Source organism: Manis pentadactyla, chromosome 2 (assembly GCF_030020395.1).
Source record: "Manis pentadactyla isolate mManPen7 chromosome 2, mManPen7.hap1, whole genome shotgun sequence".
NCBI lineage: Eukaryota > Metazoa > Chordata > Mammalia > Pholidota > Manidae > Manis > Manis pentadactyla.
Genome location: NC_080020.1, coordinates 159,079,976 through 159,100,671, shown reverse-complemented (window position 1 = coordinate 159,100,671; position 20,696 = coordinate 159,079,976). Strand labels below are relative to the sequence as shown.

General features: G+C 37.2%; 1 long non-coding RNA gene across 2 annotated transcripts; it reads left to right on the top strand.

Annotated features, from left to right (window-relative positions):
* Positions 1-6,645: 6,645 nt before the first annotated feature.
* On the top strand, positions 6,646-20,439 carry LOC130682552 (uncharacterized). 2 transcript variants are annotated; one of them, XR_008995769.1, is made up of 5 exons: positions 6,646-6,831; positions 14,529-14,593; positions 18,150-18,260; positions 19,092-19,260; positions 19,990-20,439. It is a non-coding gene; the product is annotated as an uncharacterized LOC130682552 (long non-coding RNA). The 2 variants fall into 2 exon arrangements; XR_008995768.1 differs by lacking the exon at positions 14,529-14,593 and having other exon boundaries at positions 6,652-6,831.
* Positions 20,440-20,696: the final 257 nt, after the last annotated feature.

The window sequence follows — 20,696 nt, the reverse complement described above, 5'->3', positions numbered from 1 at the left end:
TAGCACTAGATCCAAAATACATGTGGAGAATGAACTCTACTTGCAAAGAAATCTCTTAAACTGTGTCACGCACCACTACCCCAGATCACTTCCCTTCAAAGTCGTCAAGTGAACTGTCAGGTACTGGTGCATCTCACTGGCCTCAGGAGAGTTTGAAATGTCACTGAACACACCAGCTACCTTCTAGAAGAGCACGTTTTGAACTGCTTTCTTTCTTTTAGACGACTTGTACATATAAATTGACAGCAAAAGACAAACCATTTGTCCTAATACTAAATATTCTAGTTAGAACAGTTTTCTTTTCCTTGAACTAGTCTCCAGACAGAGACTTTTGCTTTAATAGTGGACTACAGCATCTAACACAGAGCCACAAAAAATATTTCATAGAGTTATTGCCATCACTACTTGGCTCTCTTGTCAGCTACTCATTTTAAAGTATGGGGATTTTATATTTGTCAACTTTGCAGTCTTTATTTATCAAGTTGTGCTTGGTGGGTTGTGGGAGAAGCTTGCCAGTTTATAGGATTTCCACGATACATTCCATGCTTAACAGTTACATCAAATTAAAAATAGTTATTGAATAGCTTATGAAACATCTGATAAGGTACAAATAGGTTAATTTTAGTTTACTAACATAGGATCTTTAATCCAGTTTTCAAGGCTACTTGTGTACTAAACATATATTTTAGGCTTACTAGAGATTGGTAAAAAAGAGAATCTCAAATTTTGACTCTTGTGCATCGAACTGAGGCTCTTTGAATTTTCCCATGACTTTATATGTTATGAGACACAGAAACACGATTATGTTGAAAGGTCACAATTTGCTTGTGCCCCAGACTTAATGAAGGCTCAGTCACTGCCTTTCAAAATGCTACTGGAGCGGAGAATGCAGAAAAGGGTTCTCTTCATTTGCTTATTTTTCCCTTTACATCAAGTGGAAATTTGTCACACATGTCACACCCATCAATCAACTGATTGCTTATTTTAGGATCATTTCAAGATCAGTGCTCAAAATTGTTGATGATCAAGAAAAAAAGTCAGGTTTTCCTCAGTGAACTCAAAATCTAAGCAGAGATGAAAATCAGGTTTTGAAAATGAATAAGTGGTGGAAGCTAAGGACTATATTAGGTGGAAGGATGTTGATCAGCAAAAATTTTAGAATGTACGTGATGAGAGAGGTAATAGATCAAGAGAAGAATTCCTGAACAAACTAGAAATTAGAACGAACTATGAAGAACAAATGAAAGGAGAGCTCTTTCAATGGGAACACAGTAGGTGATTCCTATTCTTATAGTCAAGTCAAACAGGCTCTTAGAACCTCTCAAGACCTTGATAGCTCCCTTGTGTCAGTTCAAGGCACCGTGCTGGATATTCAGCTGTGAGAGAATTGAGCTCTCATTATGCTTCCTATATGAATATGTGTCTTTTAGTTTTAATAATGGAAATAAAAGTATATGTATTTATGATGTTCTATCACACACACACACACACAGATATATTTAGTTTTTAAATATATATACATTTTTCTTTCCTTTCTGTCATTTGCTATTTAGATTTTTTGCTTTTGTTATTGTCTCAAGTTCTTTGATTAAGGAGGCCCCAGGCATAAACTGGTTACTGATGTGTTTTCCTTATCCATTGATATTTTTAGAAATTGGATATAATTCCTTTAGATAGAACATCCTCTCTTCAGTTAGTAAATCCCCTAGTAGTTATTGTTTTATAGCAGCCACTCTGTTGAGAAAATCTATTCTCATGCAACATGTGTCTTTAAATTCTATCAGAAATTAATTTTAAGGGTTTGAAAATATTATGGGTCTTTATCCAATTTTAGAATTAAAGTTGAAATATCATTTAGCAACCATTCCTCTAAAAAATGACTAAACAAAATTTCTATCCTAATTTCTACCTTTAGACTTTTTTTTTGTTTTGAAAACCTAATATATTGGGGCATTTTTTACATACAGTATATTTACACACAAAAACTGCACATTTTTTCCTATCCATATTTAGGTTTAGTCTATACTGTGTTTAAGAATTTAGTTTCCTATTAATGTATCATTTAATTTTGTTTATCTCTTGGTTGATGTTAGTACTTATTTAAGCATATAATTGCCTACTTCTGTTTCTGTTGCCCTTGTTACTTCTTAAGAATTGCCATCATCAATACACTCTTTATCCATTGTCTGTCCCCTTTTGTCATGTTGTATTTTAACGAGCCTTTTTTCCCTTTTTCTCAGTTTCCTCTGTCTTCTGGTAGAGTCTGTCATTTGCCCTCCCTGTCTCTGAGTCAGTTCTTTTCTTTGTTAATTTCCATTTACTGCTTCAAATAAAATGTTTGATTTTATTAACTTCGCTTTACATCACTTAAAATCTTTCTCTTCCTCCAAATAGTTCTTTTGTATTTCCATTCTTTTTCTGCTTTCTCATCATATTCTTTCCATGTTTTAGCTCATATTTTATCTACTGCTTCATAGACTATATATGTAGTTTTGTTGAGTTTTATTGTGGGCAAAAAAGATGCTTTTTTCTGCCTCTCAAATGTGCTATTTATCTCTTTCTTGTGGGGTGGCCAAATATTTTGCAGGCTCAGGTTTGGTTTTGTTTCTAGGTTCCAAAGACTTTATTCTTCATTTGAGAGAGCTCTATTATGGTTTGTTTTGTTCTACATTAGAGGACAGTGCATTCTTCTTGATTTCTCCAATAATAATAGAATTCTCCTCATATATACTAAACCAGATAGGTGGTAGATAGATCAATTATGAATAAGAAAAAAAAATATTTTATTTGACCATCATTTTTCCTTTTCTAATGCTTTCGCTTTCTTTATGTAGGTCTGAGTTACTGACCTATATCATTTTCTTTTTTTTTTAAGAATTTATTTGACCACTTCTTGCAAAGTTGATCTACTGGTAACAAATTTTCTCATTTTTTTTTTCCTGAAGACATTTTTATTTATCCTTTTCTTGTGAAGGATAATTTCACTGGATATAGAATTTTAGGTTGTTGGGTTTTTTCTTTCAACACTCTAAATATTTCAGTCCACTGTCTCCTTGCTTGCATATAGAAGAGAACTCCAAGTAATTCTTATCTATACTCCTCTATAAGTAAAGTGTGTCTGTGTTGTTTTTCACTCTAGTCTCTTTTGAAATTTTGTCTTTTTTTTCCTGCAGTTCAAATATGGTACGCCCAGTTACAGTTTTTTTTTTTCTTTTTGAGCATTTATCCTATTTGGTATTTTCTGAGCTTCCCAGATTTGTGCTTTAGTGTCTATCATTAGTTTTGGGAAATTTTCAGTCTTTATTGCTTCAAATACTTCTGTGCCTTGCTCCCTTCTCCTTGTGGTATACAGTTATGCACATGTTAAATGTTTTATAGTTCTCCCACATTTCTTGGATATTCTGGGGATTTTTAGAGTCTTTTTTCTCTTTGTTTTTCAGTTTTTGAAGTTTCTATTGACATATCCTCCAGTTCACTGTTTTTTTTTTCAGGTCTGTCCAGTCTACTAATGAGCCCATCAAAGACATTCTTTGTTTCTGTTACAGTGTTTTTGATTTCTTGTATTTCCTTTTGATTTGTTCTTAGAATTTCCATCTGTCTGCTTATGTTATCCATGTGTTCTTTCATGTTGTCCATTTTTTTCCATTACAGCACTTAACATATTCATCATAGTTGCTTTAAATTTCTTGTCTGATAATTCCAGTATCTCTGCCATATCTGTGTCAGGATCTGATGTGTGTTCTATCTCTTCAAACGGAGTTTTTGTCTTTTACCATGCTTTGAAGTTTTGTGAAAGCTATGTATGATGACCTTGGTAAAAGGATCTGAGGTAAACAGGCCTTTAATGCTACATTTTATGATTATCTGACAAGGAGTTTGGCTGTGTTTGCTGTGGCTATGCTGTAGGTGACAGGCTAAAGTTTCCTCTGGTGTCCTTATTTTTATCTCCCCTGTTGTCTTTGGGGTTCCCTAGAGACTCATTCTTGAATAAAATTATATGTGCCATTCTTCTAGTTAGTGTATTCTCCTGTTATTACACAGTAGCCCTACAGATGTGATGGTAAGAAGAGGGGAGAGAAGCAAGATATACTCCTATGATTAGCTTCAGTCTTTCAGTGAGTCTATATCCTTGGGCTGTGAGCTTCTCAGGTGCTTGCCAGTTCCCCACCACCCGCTTAGTGGAGGCTGAAAGGCTGTAGGGGCTGGAGTTAGCTATTTTCCTTCCCCCAAGTGGAAGGCTACTGAGAAAGGAGATGGGTATTTTTCTTCCCTCATATACATGGCTGGAGCAGGCTGTGGGTGGGTATTCCCTTTCCCTCAGGTTGGTGAGGCTTGGATAAAATCCCAGCTATTTAGACTTGCAAATTTTTTTTCTTTTGAAGTCAGGCCTTGTTAAGACCAGAATTCTCTGGGAGTATTTCAGATTGATCATTTTTCCCCTCCCTGGCAGCAAGCAGGAAGGCATTTTTCTCTGATCTTCACTGTGAGAACCTGGTAGCAATCCTGGAGGTAAAACTCATAAAAGTGGGGTGGCCCCCCTATGACAAGGAAACCCCCTCACCTTATAGTTTCAAACTCTCAGACTTGTCCAAATTCAATCCCCAGCAATTTTCTAAGTACAATTCAGGATTTCCTACCCAGGCACTGATTGCTGTGGAGATGTCTGCTCTCACTAGATATGATTCTCTGTATCTACCTATCTGTCTCTCCAATATTTGATGTAACAGTTTGACCTGTGACTTCAATTATAAATCACATCTAGAGCAACCATCTCACTGGAGACATTTTTGTTTATTGGTATTCTTTTTCATGTCCTTTAGCATCCTAAGTCATCTATTTCTGAATAATATTTAGTCTCAGCCAACTTAATGATAAGTTGGGTACTCCCTCTGTGTTCCTTTGGGTAATACTTTCAATTACAGTCTTCATTTGGTATTCTTTCAGGATTTCTTCTAATTATTTTCTGTAACTCTGTACCACTTTCTTGGTACAGAGTTCTAGAAAATTTGTAATTTTAGGGATTTTAGAAAATATAGGGATTTATTAATCAACCTTCATATTTCCTCAATATCACTACTCTAGAGCTCATCAAAATGATTTCACTTTGTTCCATTTAGTTAACACCATTTTTGAATTTTCATTGCTAAGGAAGTCCATCTTATCAACCCAGACTGTAAATGTCTATATATATGTATATCCCTATATGCAAACATACAGATGTATTTATTCACACACACAGAGATATATATAGATATGCATACATATGCATATGTATTTCCATAAATTTTAGTTGTATAATGGAAAGGAGGGTATATGGCAAGGTAAATACCTGTGCTCAAGTCAACATCTTTTCTTGGTGTCCTCTAAGTATTTTCCACAGCATTAAGTAGCTGACCAGGAGTCCCCAGAATACCCTGAGAAAATTAGTCATCCAGAAGAGGATCTCCCAGTATGGCAGCATTTACTAGAGGATGGCCTAGTCCCACTGGGCCATGCCTCAGGGAAAAATCACAGAGTGAAGAACATTTTTTTGAGTTAAGACAACACTGCCAAGATATAGGACAAAAGACAAGTTTACTCACTGAGTCATCTCAGGGCACTCATCCACAGCACAATATGGTACACCTACTTGGTAGAAATAATTATGGTAAAAGTTGGCAGGAGAGAGGGGTTTGTTAGATGAGTTGTGTGTTCTTTTTAATGGAGCAGAGGAAAATAGGTTTAAATAATAACTTGCATACAAAAGAAGAAAAGATAATGTTTATTTGGGGTGTGCTGGTAACCAGCACACTTGAACCCAAGAATAAAGGAAGAATTGCATGATCTGGAGATAAGCCTGCAATCACTTTTATTACCATAATCTCCCGAGAGGCTCAACACTAACAACAGGTTGCAAACAGATCTTGTCATCTGGTGTGAACACAGACCCATCATTTTAAGTGGTATAATGTATTTTCAAACAGGTTGGAGTAATGCTTAACAGACATTCGTTAGCAGCTCAACTTCCTAAACACTGAAAAAAAGACAATTACAGGCAAGACTGGCAGTTGAACACTTGAGTCCATGTTATGATATTTATTGGACAACTCCTGAAGGTGTTAGCTGTGCACATTTGGTTGATTACATAAATAGTTGCTGTTTTCTGACTATAACCAGATTTGGTGTTTTTAAGGCTTTATTAAATATTATAGTCATCTGGTCTTGCTGAGCAACAGGTGGGGCATATGGTTCCAATGCTTACTGAACCACCAACTGAAAGGAACTTACGGGTTCAATTTTATGTGAGATACATATTCTTACTAGTTATTTGGATCAAGTACTTAACACAAGGGATTTGCTGGCAATATAAAACACATTAGTCTGAGAAAAAGGTTCCATACAGTACTTGTATCTCTAACTATGGGACTCTGCTTAATTGGATCTTGTGTACTTACTTGAAAGTAAGAAGTAGCACTAGATAACTTGGTAAAAAACTTCTTTCAGTCTTGTAGCTCAGCAAAAATATTTGACAAGCTTTTGATAAAACTAGAGATACTTAATTTTCATCTAGACCTCTGGGAACAAGATGATCCATCTAGAAATTAATCCATTCATTTACGTATTGTTTTGAGTTCTTATTTTTCCCCTCATTTTTTTTAATTTTCCTTTTTTATTCTGCAGATTATTCTGATGCGTAACCAACATTGAAAACCTCTTCCATAAGTATCTTCTAACTCCTAAATGGATTAGTGCCCAACTGGGCATTTGTGTCCATCAGAGTCTCCTAGCCACATGGTTCATCTCAAGAAAATAAGTGCTAAACTTAGGAAGAACGTAGAGCAACTACCTAAGGTAAAGATGATGACAAAGAACAACAATGAAAACTTCAGTAGGAAAATGGATATGGGTAATGTAAGGCAGTTTCAGACATCTTAGATGTCTGAAGTGGTTATGATTTAAAAACTAGGACTGAGGTATATTTTACAGTATTGAAGTTAGGATCTGATGCAGTCCAGCTAATTAATTAAGATCATCAATTTATGCAAGATAAGGGAAGGCCATGGGGAGTATACAACTCAGGTATAGATCTGGAAGTTTTCAAGAAAATAGGACAGGTTCTAATCAGAGGGCTGGTCGACCTCGACCTGGCTTGGCGTCTCTGAAGTGTTGATAGTAAGTCTCCATTAGACTTCTCCTCCGTTAAAAGCACAGTAGATGGGAAACTATGTGTGTAGGGGTGAGGAGGAGGAAGCATTAGATTTGGGAAAACATTTTCTAAATTAGTTCTAAAATGCCAGAGGGAGGACCTTAATTAGGTTTTGTTGTTTCAGCCCTAGAGCAAGAAAGTTTCTAAACTCTATTATTTAACACAACAATTTATTTCTTTTGAACCTTTCACATCATCAAGTCTAGCTGAATATTTTTCATTTATCTCCCCTCATCTGGAATCCTCACTTGCTTGTCCTAGTTCAGAGCCTTATTATCTCCAGTCTGAATTATAACTCCAGCTTTCTCATTGGGTCTGCTTTGTCTATTCTCTTCCTCATGAAGCCCAGTTCACTAGATGCAAATATGAGATATGGCTTGAAACTTTCAGCTTCTTTCTGTCTACCTACAGGGCAGATATCTTCTGTAATGTGTGGCTGGTCATTACCATCTTGCTGCTTTTTTATTTTTTTATTAAGGTGTCATTGATATACACTCTTACGAAGGTTTCAAATGAAAAATATTGTAGTTACTACATTCACCCATACTATCAAGTCCTTCCCATAACCCATTGAAGTCACTGTCCATCAGTGTAGTAGGATGCCACAAAATCACTACCTGTCTTCTATGTGCTGCACTGTCTTCCCTGTGAACCCAAACGCACCATATGCACCCCTATGTTTACTGCAGCACATAATACCACTCAATCCCCTTCTCTCTCCCTCCACAACCACCCTCCCCCACACCTCCCCTTTGGTAATGGCTAGTCCCTTCTTGGAGTCTGTGAGTCTGTTGTTTTGTTCCTTTAGTTTTGTTTCATTGTTATACTCCACAAATGAGGGAAATCATATGGTACTTGTTTTTCTGCCTAGCTTATTTCACTGAACATAATACCTTCTAGCTCCATCCATGTTGTTGCAAATGGTAGGATTTGTTTTCTTCTCATGGCTGAATAGTAATGCATTGTGTATATGTACCACATCTTCTTTATCCATTCATCTACTGATGGACACTTAGGTCGCTTCCATGTCTTGGCTATTGTAAATAGTGCTGCAGTAAACATAGGGGTGCATATGTCTTTTTGAATCTGAGATCTTGCTTTCTTTGGGTAAATTCCTCAGGTAGAAATTCCAGGTCAAATGGTATTTCTATTTATAGTTTTTTGAGGAGCCTCCATATTGCATTCCACAATGGTTGAACTAAATTACATTCCCACCAGCAGTGTAAGAGGGTTCCCCTTTCTTCAGTTCCTTGCCACCATTTGTTGTTCCTAGTCTTTTCGATGTTGGCCATCCTAACTGGTGTGGGGTGGTATTTCATTCTGGTTGTAATTTGCATTTCCCTGATAATCAGCAGTGTGGAGCATCTTCTTATGTGCCTCTTGGCCATATGAGTTTCTTCTTTGGAGAGGTATCTGGTCAGACCCTCTGTCAGTATTTTAATTGGGTTATTTGCTTTTTGGGTGTTGAAGTGTGTGAATTATTTATGTATTTTGGATGTTAACCCCTTAACGGATAACTCATTTACAAATATATTCTCCCATACTGTAGAATACCTTTTTGTTCTATTGATGGTGTCCTTTGCTGTACAGAACCTCTTTAGTTTGATGTAGTCCCATTTGTTCATTTTTACTTTTGCTCCCTTGCCCAAGGAGATGCGTTCAGGAAAAAAGTTGCTCATGTTCATATTCAAGATAATTTTGCCTATATTTTCTTCCAATAGTTTTATGGTCTCATGACTTACATTCAGATCTTTGATGCATTTTGAGTTTAGTTTTGTGTATGGAGTTAGACAATAATCCTGATTCATTCTCTTACATGTAGCTGTCCAGTTTTGCCAACACCAGTTGTTGAAGAGGCTGTTATTTCCCTATTGTATATCCAGGGCTCCTTCATCATATATTAATTGACCATATATGCTTGGGTTTATATCTGAGCTCTCTATTCTTTTCCATTGATCTATGGGTCTGTTCTTGTGCCAGTGCCAAATTATCTTGACTACTAAGGCTTTGTAGTAGAGCTTGAGGTTGGGAAGCATAATCCCCCCAGCTTTATTCTTCCTTCTCAGAATTGCTTGGCTATTTGGAGCCTTTTGTGGTTCCATATGAATTTTGGAACTATTTGCTCTACTTTGTTGAAGAATGCTATTGGTATTTTGATAGGGATTGCATTGAATCTATAGATAGCTTTAGACAGGATGGCCATTTTGACAGTATTAATTCTTTGTATCCATGAGCACAGGATGTATTTCCATTTATTGGTATCTTATTTAATTTCTCTCAGTGTCTTGTAGTTTTCAGAATATAGGTCTTTCATGTCCTTGGTTAGGTTATTCCTAAGTATTTTATTCTTTTTGATGCAATTGTGAATGGAACTATTTTCCTGATTTCTCTTCTGTTAGTTCATCATTAGTATATAGGAATGCAACATATTTCTGTGTATTGATTTTGTATCCTGCAACTTTGCTGAATTCTGTTATTAGTTCTAGTTGTTTGGGGTGGATTCTTTAGGGACTTTTTATGTGAAATATCATGTCATCTGCAAACAGTGACAGTTTAACTTTTCCCTTACCAATCTGGATGCCTTTTATTTCTTTGTGTTGTCTGATTGCCATGGCCTGGACCTCCAGTAGTAAGTTGAATAAAAGCAGGGAGAGTGGACATCCTTGTCTTGTTCCCTATGTTAAAGGAAAAGCTTTCAGCTTCTCACTGTTAAGTATGATATTGGCTGTGGGTTTGTCATATATGGCCTTTATTATGTTGAGGTACTTGCCCTCTAAACTCATTGTGTTGAGAGTTTTTATCAGGAATGGGTGTTGAATTTTGTTGAATGTTTTTCAGCATCTATGGAGATGATCATGTGGTTTTCGTCCTTCTTTTTGTGTATATGATAAATACTGTTGATGGAATTTCAAATATTGTACCATCCTTCTATATGTGGAATAAATCCTACTTGATCATATGGATGAACTTACTGATGTGTTTTTGAATTTGAATTGCTAATATTTTGTTAAGAATTTTTACATCTATGTTCATCAGGGATATTGTTCTGTAATTTCTTTTTTTGTGATGTCTTTGGTTTTGATATTAGAGTGATGCTGGCCTTATAAGATGAGTTTGGAAGTATTCCCTCCTCTTGTACTTTTTGGGTAACTTTAAGGAAGATGAGTATTAGATCTTCACTAAATGTTTGTTTAAATTTAGCTGTGAAGCCATCTGGTACAGGGATTTTGTTCTTAGGTAGTTGTTTAATTACCAATTCAATTTTGTTGCTGGTAATTGTTCTGTTCATATTTTCTGTTTCTTCCTGGGTAAGCCTTGGAAGACTGTACTTTTCTAGAAACTTGTCCGTTTCTTCTAGGTTATCCAGTTTGTTAGCATATAATTTTTCTATGTGTGTAGACAGTCTTTTTTTCTTGATAAGTCTGGGTAGAAGTGTATCTATTTTATTTATTTTCTCAAAGAACCAGCTCCTGTTTTCATTGATTCTTTGTATTGTTTTATTCTTCTCAATTTTATTTATTTCTGCTCTGACCTTTATTATGTCACTCCTTCTCCTGACTTTGGGTCTCATTTGTTCTTCTTTTTCTAATTTCATTAACTGTGAGTTTAGACTATTCATATGGGATTGTTCTTCTTTCCTGAAGTAAATCTGTATTACAGTATACTTCCCTCTTAGCGCAGCCTTCGCTGCGTCACACAGATTTTGCGGTGTTGAGTTATTGTTGTCATTTGTTTACATATATTGCTTGATCTCTGTTTTTATTAGATCATTGATCCATTGCTTATTTAGGAGCCTTTTGTTAAGCCTCCATGTATTTTTGGGTTTTTTCTTTTCTTTGCATAATTTATTTCTAGTTTTATAACTTTGTGGTCTTAGAATCTGGTTGGTACAAATTCAATCTTTTTGAATTTACTGAGGCTCTTTTTGTGGCCTAGTATATGATTTATTCTGTGCCCTTGAGAAGAAAGTGTATCTTGCTGCTTTTGGATGGAGAGTCCTGTAGCTGTCTGTTAGATCCATCTGTTCTAATGTGTTGTTCAGTGCATCTATCTCCTTACTTATTTTCTGTCTGGTTGATTTGTCCTTTGGAGTGAGTGATGTGTTGAAGTCTCCTGAAATGAATGTATTGCATTCTATTTCAACCTTTAATTATTTTAGTATTTGTTTCACATATGTAGGTACTCCTATGTTGGGTGGATAGGTATTTATAATGGTTATATCCTCTTGTTGGACTGGCCCCTTTATCATTATGTAACATCATTCTTTGTCTCTTGTTACTTTCTTTGTTTTGAAGTCTATTTTGTCTGATTCAAGTACTGCAACTCTGGCTTTTTTCTCCCTATTGTGCATGAAATATCTTTTTCCATCCCTTCACTTAGGCTGTGTATGTCTTTGGGTTTAACATGAGTCTCCTGTAGGCAGCATAAAGACAGGTCTTGTTTTTTATCCATTCAGGGACTCTATGTCTTTTGATTGGTGCATTCAGACCATTTACATTTAGGGTGATTTTTGATAGGTATGTACTTATTGCCATTCCAGGCTTTAAATTTGTGGTTACGAAATGTTCAATGGTAACTTCTTTTCTATCTAACAGTCTAACTCAACTCTCTTATTATGCTATTAGAAACAGAATCTAAAGGTCCTTTTTTTAGCCTCTTTTTTCTTCCTCCTCCATTCTTTGTATATTAGGTGTCATCTGTACTCTTTGTTTAACCCTTGACTGATTTTGTGGGTTGTTGATTTGAGTTTGCATCTGATCAGTAATTAATTGGTCTACTTTCTTTACTGTGGTTTAATTTTCTCTAGTGACATCTCTTTAGCCTTACGAACACTTCCATCTATAGCAGTCCCTCCAAAATACACTGTAGAGATGGTTTGGGGAGGTAAATTCTCTCAGCTTTTGCTTATCTGGAAATTGTTTAATCCCTCCTTCTAATTGAAATGATAATCTTGGCAGGTTCAGTATTCTTGGTTTGAACTCTTCTGCTTCATTGTATTAAATATATCATGCCAATCCCTTCTGCCATGTAAAGTTTCTGCTGAGAAGTCTGATGATAGCCTGATGGGTTTTCCTTTATATGTGATCTATTTTCCCTTCTGGCTCCTTTTAATACTTTGTCCATGTCCTTTATCTTTTCCATTTTAATTACTATATGTCTTGGTGTTGTCTTCCTTGGGTCCCTGGTGTTGGGAGATCTGTGCACCTCTGTGGCCTGAGAGACTATCTCCTTCCCCAGATTGGGGAATTTCTTAGCAATTACCTCCTCGAAGACACTTTCTATCTCTTTTTGTCTCTCTTCTTCTTCTGGTACCCCTATAATGCAAATATTGTTATGTTTGGGTTGGTCACACAGTTCTCTCAATATTCTTTCATTCCTAGAGACCCTTTTTACTCTCTGTGCCTCAGCTTCTTTGTATTTCTGTTCTCTAATTTCTATTTCATTTACCATATCCTCTGCTTCATCTATTGTGTTTTTATGTCCTTCCATTTTATGTTTTTCATTTCAGATACTGAATTCTTCAATATTTATATCTCATTCCTGAATTCCTACCTGGGCAGAGTGCTCCTGGACAATTTTGTCCACCTGTCCCTTCTCCTGAGCTGCAAGGCCTGTGCAATCCTTGCCCCTTTAGCAGCCCTCTTGCTGTTAGGAAGTCTCTCAGACTGCCTGCATTTCTTTTGTCCCAGAGTGGATGGTTGTGGATATGCCTTCGTTTTTTCTGTAGCTCAATGAGCATGTTTATAATTTTTATTTTGAAATCTCTTTTAAGAAGATTGATGAGTTCAGTTTCACTTGGCCCTCTTTCTGGTGTTTGTGGGATTTTGAGTTGAACCACGTTCCTTTGACATTTCATATTTGTGGGTGATACCCTCTAGGACCCAGAAGTTATACCCTCTATTGCTGTTCATCCCCTGGAGCGATGATGGCGGTCACAGGTGAGTGGCACTGGTGCCTGTCAGCAGGGAAGAGCTTTTTCCTGCTTCCTGGCTGCAGTGCCTGCCTCCAATGCCAGGGTCAAGGGGCTGAGCATGCTGGGAGAAGTCTCTGTGCTTTGCACTCGTAGCTGCTGTAGGTGGGGCCTCCCTCTAGCTGGCCTGGTATAATGGTGGGGCAGCTGTTTCGCGAGCTGGTGCCAGTGGGAAGAAGGTGCAGCAGGCTGCGTATCATGGTGGGGGGCCTAGAGCTGCATAGCTAGCAAGGGGGCTGGAGCGCCTGCAGCTCCTGAAAGTTCCCAACCTGTTGGACAGACTGTGCCCAGACAATTTTGTTCACCTATCCTTTCTCCTGAGCAGCTTGCTCTGTTTAATCCTTGCCCCTTTAGCAGCCCTTTAGCTGTTAGGAAGTCTCTCAGGCTGCCTACCTTTCTTTTGTCCCAGAGCTGCCAGTTGTGGATATGCATTTCCACAAGCAGCTGAAATCTCAGTCTCTCCAAGTACTCAAACCTCTTAGCTTTCCAACCCCACTAATCCAAGAGCATGATGTAATGTAGGTTTGTGTTCCCAGAGAAGGTCTCCAGGGTTGTGTGTTCAGGAGTCCTAGGCCTCCACCCCTTCCCCACTCCATTTCTCTTCCTCCTCCTGGTGAGCTTGGGTGGGGGAAGGACTTTGAGGGCTACTCTTTTCCCCAGGTGTAGGCAGTCTGCTGCAGCCTTCTTTCCTGTTGCTTTTTCAGGATTAGATGTATTTGCTATATTTTCATATTATATGTGGTTTTGGGAGGAAGTTTCTGTCTCACCTCTCACACCACCATCCCATCTGGCTGCTTTTTAAAACTCTCTTGCCTGTGCCCTGTTTAAAGTGCCCATTGCCAATCAGGTACATCCACTTGATTATTTCCTTTTAATAATCCATGTTGATATGGCAAGTGAAGGCTGAAAAAGGTAATACCCCAAATTGGAATGGGGAAACCAAGGCCTCTGGAGATTAAGACTAGTGCTTCCAGCTATAGATGGGTCAGCCCCTTCTTGTGTCACAGCAATAGGCCTTCCCAAGTCATCCATGAACCCCTCAGGGCCAGGGAGGCTACTGCCCTTCAAGCCCATTTGGGTCATTTTTAATGAATAGTTGCAGCACCTGTAACTCAGCCCATTTTCTCTAAGGAGGTGAGGAAGGGATATTGTTAAATTCACCAAGTTTAGGGGGGATGAGCCTAGATGCCTTTTGGGACTGATCCCCAACTTATAGATAAAACACTTTCATCAAACCCCCACTTCATGAAAGGTTAATTACTTACATTGAATCAATAGAAAATGCAGGATTCTTTGAGTTACTGAAGAAGAGATAAATCTCTATTGATACTGACTCAAAAAGACAACCCAAAAGAATTCTGCTCCCTGCAGGAGGAGACATTGGGTGTCAGCCATGCTGCCTCACTACACAGGGACATGGAGTTGTTCATGGAAAGGTATAAAGAAATAGTCAATGAAAAAATTTTATGTTAATACCTACTCTATCTACTTTATATTTCATGGGTGCTAGTCTACTATCCTAGTAGTCTTATGAAGCAAACTGAAATTGACTACTATATTGATCATCTTTTCTCCCCTCATCACATTGCTCTATATGTTTGTATCACCATCTGACACCATTGAATAGCTCTTGTTGAATCAAAACTCAGAAGTAGAGACAAAATTATACTTTATTCATCTCCCAAATTCAGACACCTGAGGAAATCTTACAAAGTATACCAAAATTTGTACACTGACTGATTACATATTTTGTTTCAAATAGGAAAACAAAATTCCCTTCTGATTAGGTCATCCTTCCTTTCACCCTATCTGTGGAAAGAATATGCTATCTAGGTGACCCTAGTATGTATTTTGATTCACTAATTTTTTTCATATTACATTAACAAATGGCAATCTGGTTGTATACATTATTTTCTATATGTGTTAATCTGATCATACCCCAACCTCTACTGCAACCATCTTTCAGATTTCCTCTCAAATTCACTTATATTTTGAATAGTTTTAAGAGAATTTAGTAGTTTAATGAAGGTAAAAACTAAACTGACATGCTTTCTTGACTCTTAAGAGCTGCATTATTTGGATGTTGTAGGCTTCCTATTATTTGAATACCAAAGTACAACATCTGTGTTTCTTTCCAATGATGATTGTTTATATATGTGCAGATATTCCCAATTTGATCCTCAAATGGATGTTATGAAAGTAGCAGAGCAGATGTCAGTCTTATTTTCCAGACAAGCAAACCAAGACTTAGATGAACTTGAAAGATTTGCCTGAAGTCACTAAGTAGTGAAAAACCAGTCTTACAAGACCAGGGTTAGGCCATCAAAGTACCCCTGTGTATTAGTAGGGCTTTTGGTTTACAAGTTCTAAGGGGGGCTTTTTAGGCAGTAGACATGAATTTGACATTTAATATGAATGAACTGGAGAAGTGTCACAGGACTCTGATGAGTGAAATTACACGATTTTACATTTTGAAAGGATCATTCTGGCTGCTTTTGTGAGAATAGAATGCAGAGGGTGCAAAATGGGGACCTGTTAGCCGACCATTGCAATAACCTAGCTGAGTGATGAAGAGAGCTTGGACAAGGGAACTAAGCAATAATGATGGTGAGAAGTGATCTGACTGAATATATTTTAAAGAAATAAAGATTCACTGATAATCATGGGTCATGAGATAAAAGAAGAGTAAAGCATGACACTATTTCATGTGTGAGATGCACAAAGTATATAGTTACAGTAAGTGAAATGGGGGATAATGCAGGTGGAAAACCTTTGGAAAGGCAGATTGGAATTTCAGGCTTAGACATGTGTTAGAAACATTTTTGGGCCTCTCAGTCAGGATGTTAAATAGACAGCTGTCTATGTACAACCTAGAGTTCAGAGGAGAGGTCCATGTGGAAATATACATTTAAGAGTCATATTTGCTTTGCTCTTTTATCTCTGAAGAACTTTCTCTGCTCCTCAGTTCACAGAGGGACTGTGTACCTCTTCCACTTGAGGCAGCACAGACAGAGAGTACAATCATTTGGTCCCAATCCCAATTTCCTGAACAGAAAACCTGATCAGCCCAGTGTTCTTCAGGGTCTATACCCTGGCCTACTAGCTACAGGCAGGGAGTGATGCTGTGAGGCTGACACATGGTCTAGCCCTGCAGGAGTGGTGGGTGGTTCCTGGACAAGATCACCCTGTGGGTGACCACAACACACAACTCAGAACTTTTCAGGACAGGAAGCTTAATATATTTCTGAGTTATAAAAAACCTAAATGCAAGCAACTTTGATGGATAGAAAGAAATATCTGTTAAAGGACTATAACAAAGTACAGACTTGTATGTTAATCCTTGAATTACATTGTCAAGAAATGTAAGGAAAAAAAATTGTAGACAAAATAATCCAATCAACCATCACTAATATTGGCACAGGCAAAATAGTATCCTAATAGGAGATACTTTGTTATATTCAAATTTGATAACCAAATTAATATTAAAATTTGATCTGGTGATAATATTGAGACACATTAATGTTCGCTATGTTCCAATTTGATAGCTAAGTAATGAGTCTCAATATTGTCACCAGACCATTAAATTCTCACTAAATTTTACTTAAAATTAACTTCCAGTATACTTATTAAAATAAATTTTAAAATTTCTTTCTTATTTTGTCTATGCCCTACACCCCTCTTTCTTGATTTTAGTCATGATTCGTGGAAAAGATGCACCTAATATTTATAAAAAATAAAATGATAAATCATTATGTGTCCATAATTAATTATTAAAATTCCTTATTTCCTTCTATTAAAGGACTGAATATTTATTCCATGTTAATGATGACCAAGGCTTATTTTTGATGTGAACCCAACAACTATTTTGTGGATCAAACCCTCAGTGGTTTGGAGAATTATGTACCATAATTAATGAATAAAATCACCTGATGGTGTTGGTAATCATCAGAGATCTAGTTGGTTAATGATAAGATTTGTGTTAAAGTTGCTATAAAAAATGAGAGTGCACTTTATTAGGACAGTGTGTCATTAATACCTCCAGTCCCCTTCTGAAAGTGGATAGACAGATTTCTGCACAACATCTCTTTTACCATTTGGCCCCAACCATGTACCTGTTCTACAAGTGCACATTCCTTTGTCTCATCCAGATCTCTGAGTCTGAGGTGAGAACTAATAGGAAATATGTATTTTTAATAGGCTTCCCAAGGGAACTGTTTTGTACATTCTAGTTCAAAAATCATTTGCTGAGAGTCGACATATAGAATTTATTTACAAATTCAGTATAAGCCACAAAACAAAAACAAAGGTGCCAAATGGTAAATGAGATGACAGGTTGCATTTCACAACCTTAAAAATGTTAGTGTGGAAAGAAGTGCAGGCATTACAATTGGAATGGGCAAAAAGCCAAGCTCATTAAAATTCTCCTGGCTCCCTGCCCAATTTCTCATGACTTGGTCATATTTTAAGCAATTTATCAATCAAGAATAAATATTTAGTGAGAGTGTGCAGCATGCTCAAGGTGTGGTGTGGTTTCTTCTGGTCCCTGGACATATGGGCATATGTTGTATTTGCATGATTGATTGTGCATAGATATCTCAGTATTTCACCATCCTTTGGCAGGACGTGACCATCGTTACACCCAAATTGTCCTCAACAGGCTACTTACGAAGGAAAGAAAATATCCAAACTAAATAAATGAGTCAGGTTTAGATATTAGGCAAATCCAATAGGCCCACTTTGAATATAGCTGAGGCTTCAAATGAGTTCTGTGATGAACACTGAGAGCCTGGGCTTTGAGAGCATTCTATGAATATTTTTGTCACATTGACAGAAAACATCTACTTGAAACTATATTTATTTATTTTTTTAATTACTCCATGGGCCAGTTGAAGTTTAAAAAGCAAAACATTTGCAATCCAATGATCTGGCTTCAAGTTTGAGTGGTTCTAACCTGTCATCTTTAAAATGTAGACAATTCTGGGTTCCTTACAGGACTGCTGGGACAATGAGATGCTAATGTGTTATTGGATCAAATAGTGAAAGCATCTTGATGCTGTAAAAGCTGTACAAATATTATTTCAAATAATCGACTACTTATTTCAGGTAAGCCCATGACAAGACTTAAATATTAAAGCTTGTCGCTTGCCCTGGGGTTTTGATCACATGCCCTGTGCAAACCATGGGAAGTCAGAAAATTGGCAGGACTTTTGGCTCAACGTGTAGGAATTTTCTGATGAGAACCATAGGGCTGAGATCCAATTAGAGTAGAAAACATCGAGCAAACAACAGGCGAGTGTGATGCTAGGAATTTATTGTGGAGTTTCACACCTTTGACGGCAGTGTGTCCGTGACCATTCATTACAGTGATTTCATCCATCCTTGGGGTATTCTCTTGGTTTCTCTACATTTATCTATAATTCACTACCAGTTACCACCCTGAGTGATTTACCAGCAGTCATTTATTTAATCTTCACAGCACCAATCTGAGAAACACTAGAACTGGCCCCATTTTCATTAATGTGGAAAGTGAACTCCAGTAACAAGGAGTTGCTTGTCGATGGTTTCACAGAAAGGAAAAGATGAAACTTGAGTTTAAAATAAGACCATCTTTGCTCTAGAACTCATACCGCGAAGTACCTCATAATAATTCTGCCTAGGGTTTTTAATTATTTTGAATGACATATTAAAAGACATGTTAATTATGCTCTTTGTTTACATTTTCACAAATGTCAAGTACTTAAAAATGTTTATATTGAAATATTTTCAACAATTTAAATCAGATTCCTTATCTATTGGGTTCTTAGCTCTAGAATTGGTTCTCAGAAATAACTCATTCTACCCTTAGGGTAGGATAAATGGATGATGTATTTTGCATTTAATAATACTGACTTTTTAACATTTAAGAAATTTTAGTATGTCTGCATCTACTTCCAGGGCCAAAGACTCCAGAGGCTACCCTTCCCTCTGAGCCTTATACTTGTCCCCCAAAATAGTATACAGGAGAGAAAATGTGGCAAGAAATCTGTTTCTCTGGAAAGTCAAGAGAAATGAGTGATCCAAGATGAGAAAAGGGACAGGCAGCGAAAGACAAGGAAGCAACTGGGTGAGTCCTGCTTGTCACAACATATAAACTCTGGTGTAAGTAGGCTAGAGGTAGTCCTGGCCTCCTAGCACTGGGAGTGCATGCCCAGCCTGCAGGGTCTCAGCCACTTCCTCACAGCCTTTCAGTGGGATGAACCAATACAATCCAGTGTGCCGTGAAAGAAATGATGCAATCCTTCAAACAAACCAATATATTCTAAATATATTCTAAATATTCTTCCTACATTTGGAAGTTGACCTGAGTCCTGGTTCTGTCATTTAAATATTGAATTTTCTTAAAAAAGCTATTTAAAGTGTTTATACCTAAGTGTCCTCATGAATGAAATAGGGGCTCATAATAATGCCTACATCATTAGGCTATTGAGAAGAGCAATTGAGTTAATACCTGAAAAATGCATAAACGAACCAAAAGATGCTTGGCCCATAGTAAGTACTCAGTAATTTCTCTCTACTATTTTTATTACCTATTTTTGTCTGTTCTAGAATGATGAACCTGGCACAATGCTTGGCACACAGATGATGCTCAGTAAAGATCATTGAATTAAACAATATAGTTGAACTTTCCCCTGTGAAATTACTTAACTGTTTCATAAAAATATTACATTACCTCTGCCATAAGAAATTTGTGTGGTTAAAAAGAATTTGCATATAATCCTATCCTTGTTGGGAACTGCTAGAAATGTTTTCTTTGTTAAACTCAAAGCTTAAACCGACTGTTACATGTTTTCAGAAAAATAGCATATCTGATGGTCTCCAAGATATATGAATCTTTAGATGGCCAGTAAAAGAGCTCTGATACGGAAAGATTTCACTCTGGACTGCTTTCCTCTAAAAGAATTCTGAGCTACTTTCTGGAAAAATTATGACTAACAGGTACCTGGTGAGGACACGATTTGTTGTCAGTATTAGGACTGTCATTCAAAGTAGGTCTTGTAGATTTTAAAGCACTCAATCAAGCTCAAGAAAAACCTTGTGTTTAATTATATTCTCTCTCTCTTTTTTCCCTTCTCTCACAAATTGCATCCTCCTATATTACTATACTAGAAGGACACAGATGAAATCACTAAGAACTAAGAGTCTAAGCAAACTTGATGTCATAATATCCACTCCAATTTTCCAGAAGTTCAGGCATAAAGGGACACATTTGGAGTGGTCTCTACCTCATGCTCTAAACCTTGAGAAAGGCACCCAGCACCTCTCTTTGTTATGTAAATATCCTCCCCCTCTACCTGGAAGAGACAGCTTGAGTTTACTTAAATCTGCCAGCCCTCCTCTAAGTGATAAGGCACAGCACAAGGCTTGCATATGCTCCGTACATATACTCCGTACCGTTCAGCAGGGCTGCAAACACTGACGGGCTCCTCCGCCCCCTCCTGCCCCTCTGTTGCCAGCAGAGCCGCGGCCAGTGTCTGTTGCTGTTTCACACGTCTTCCTTAA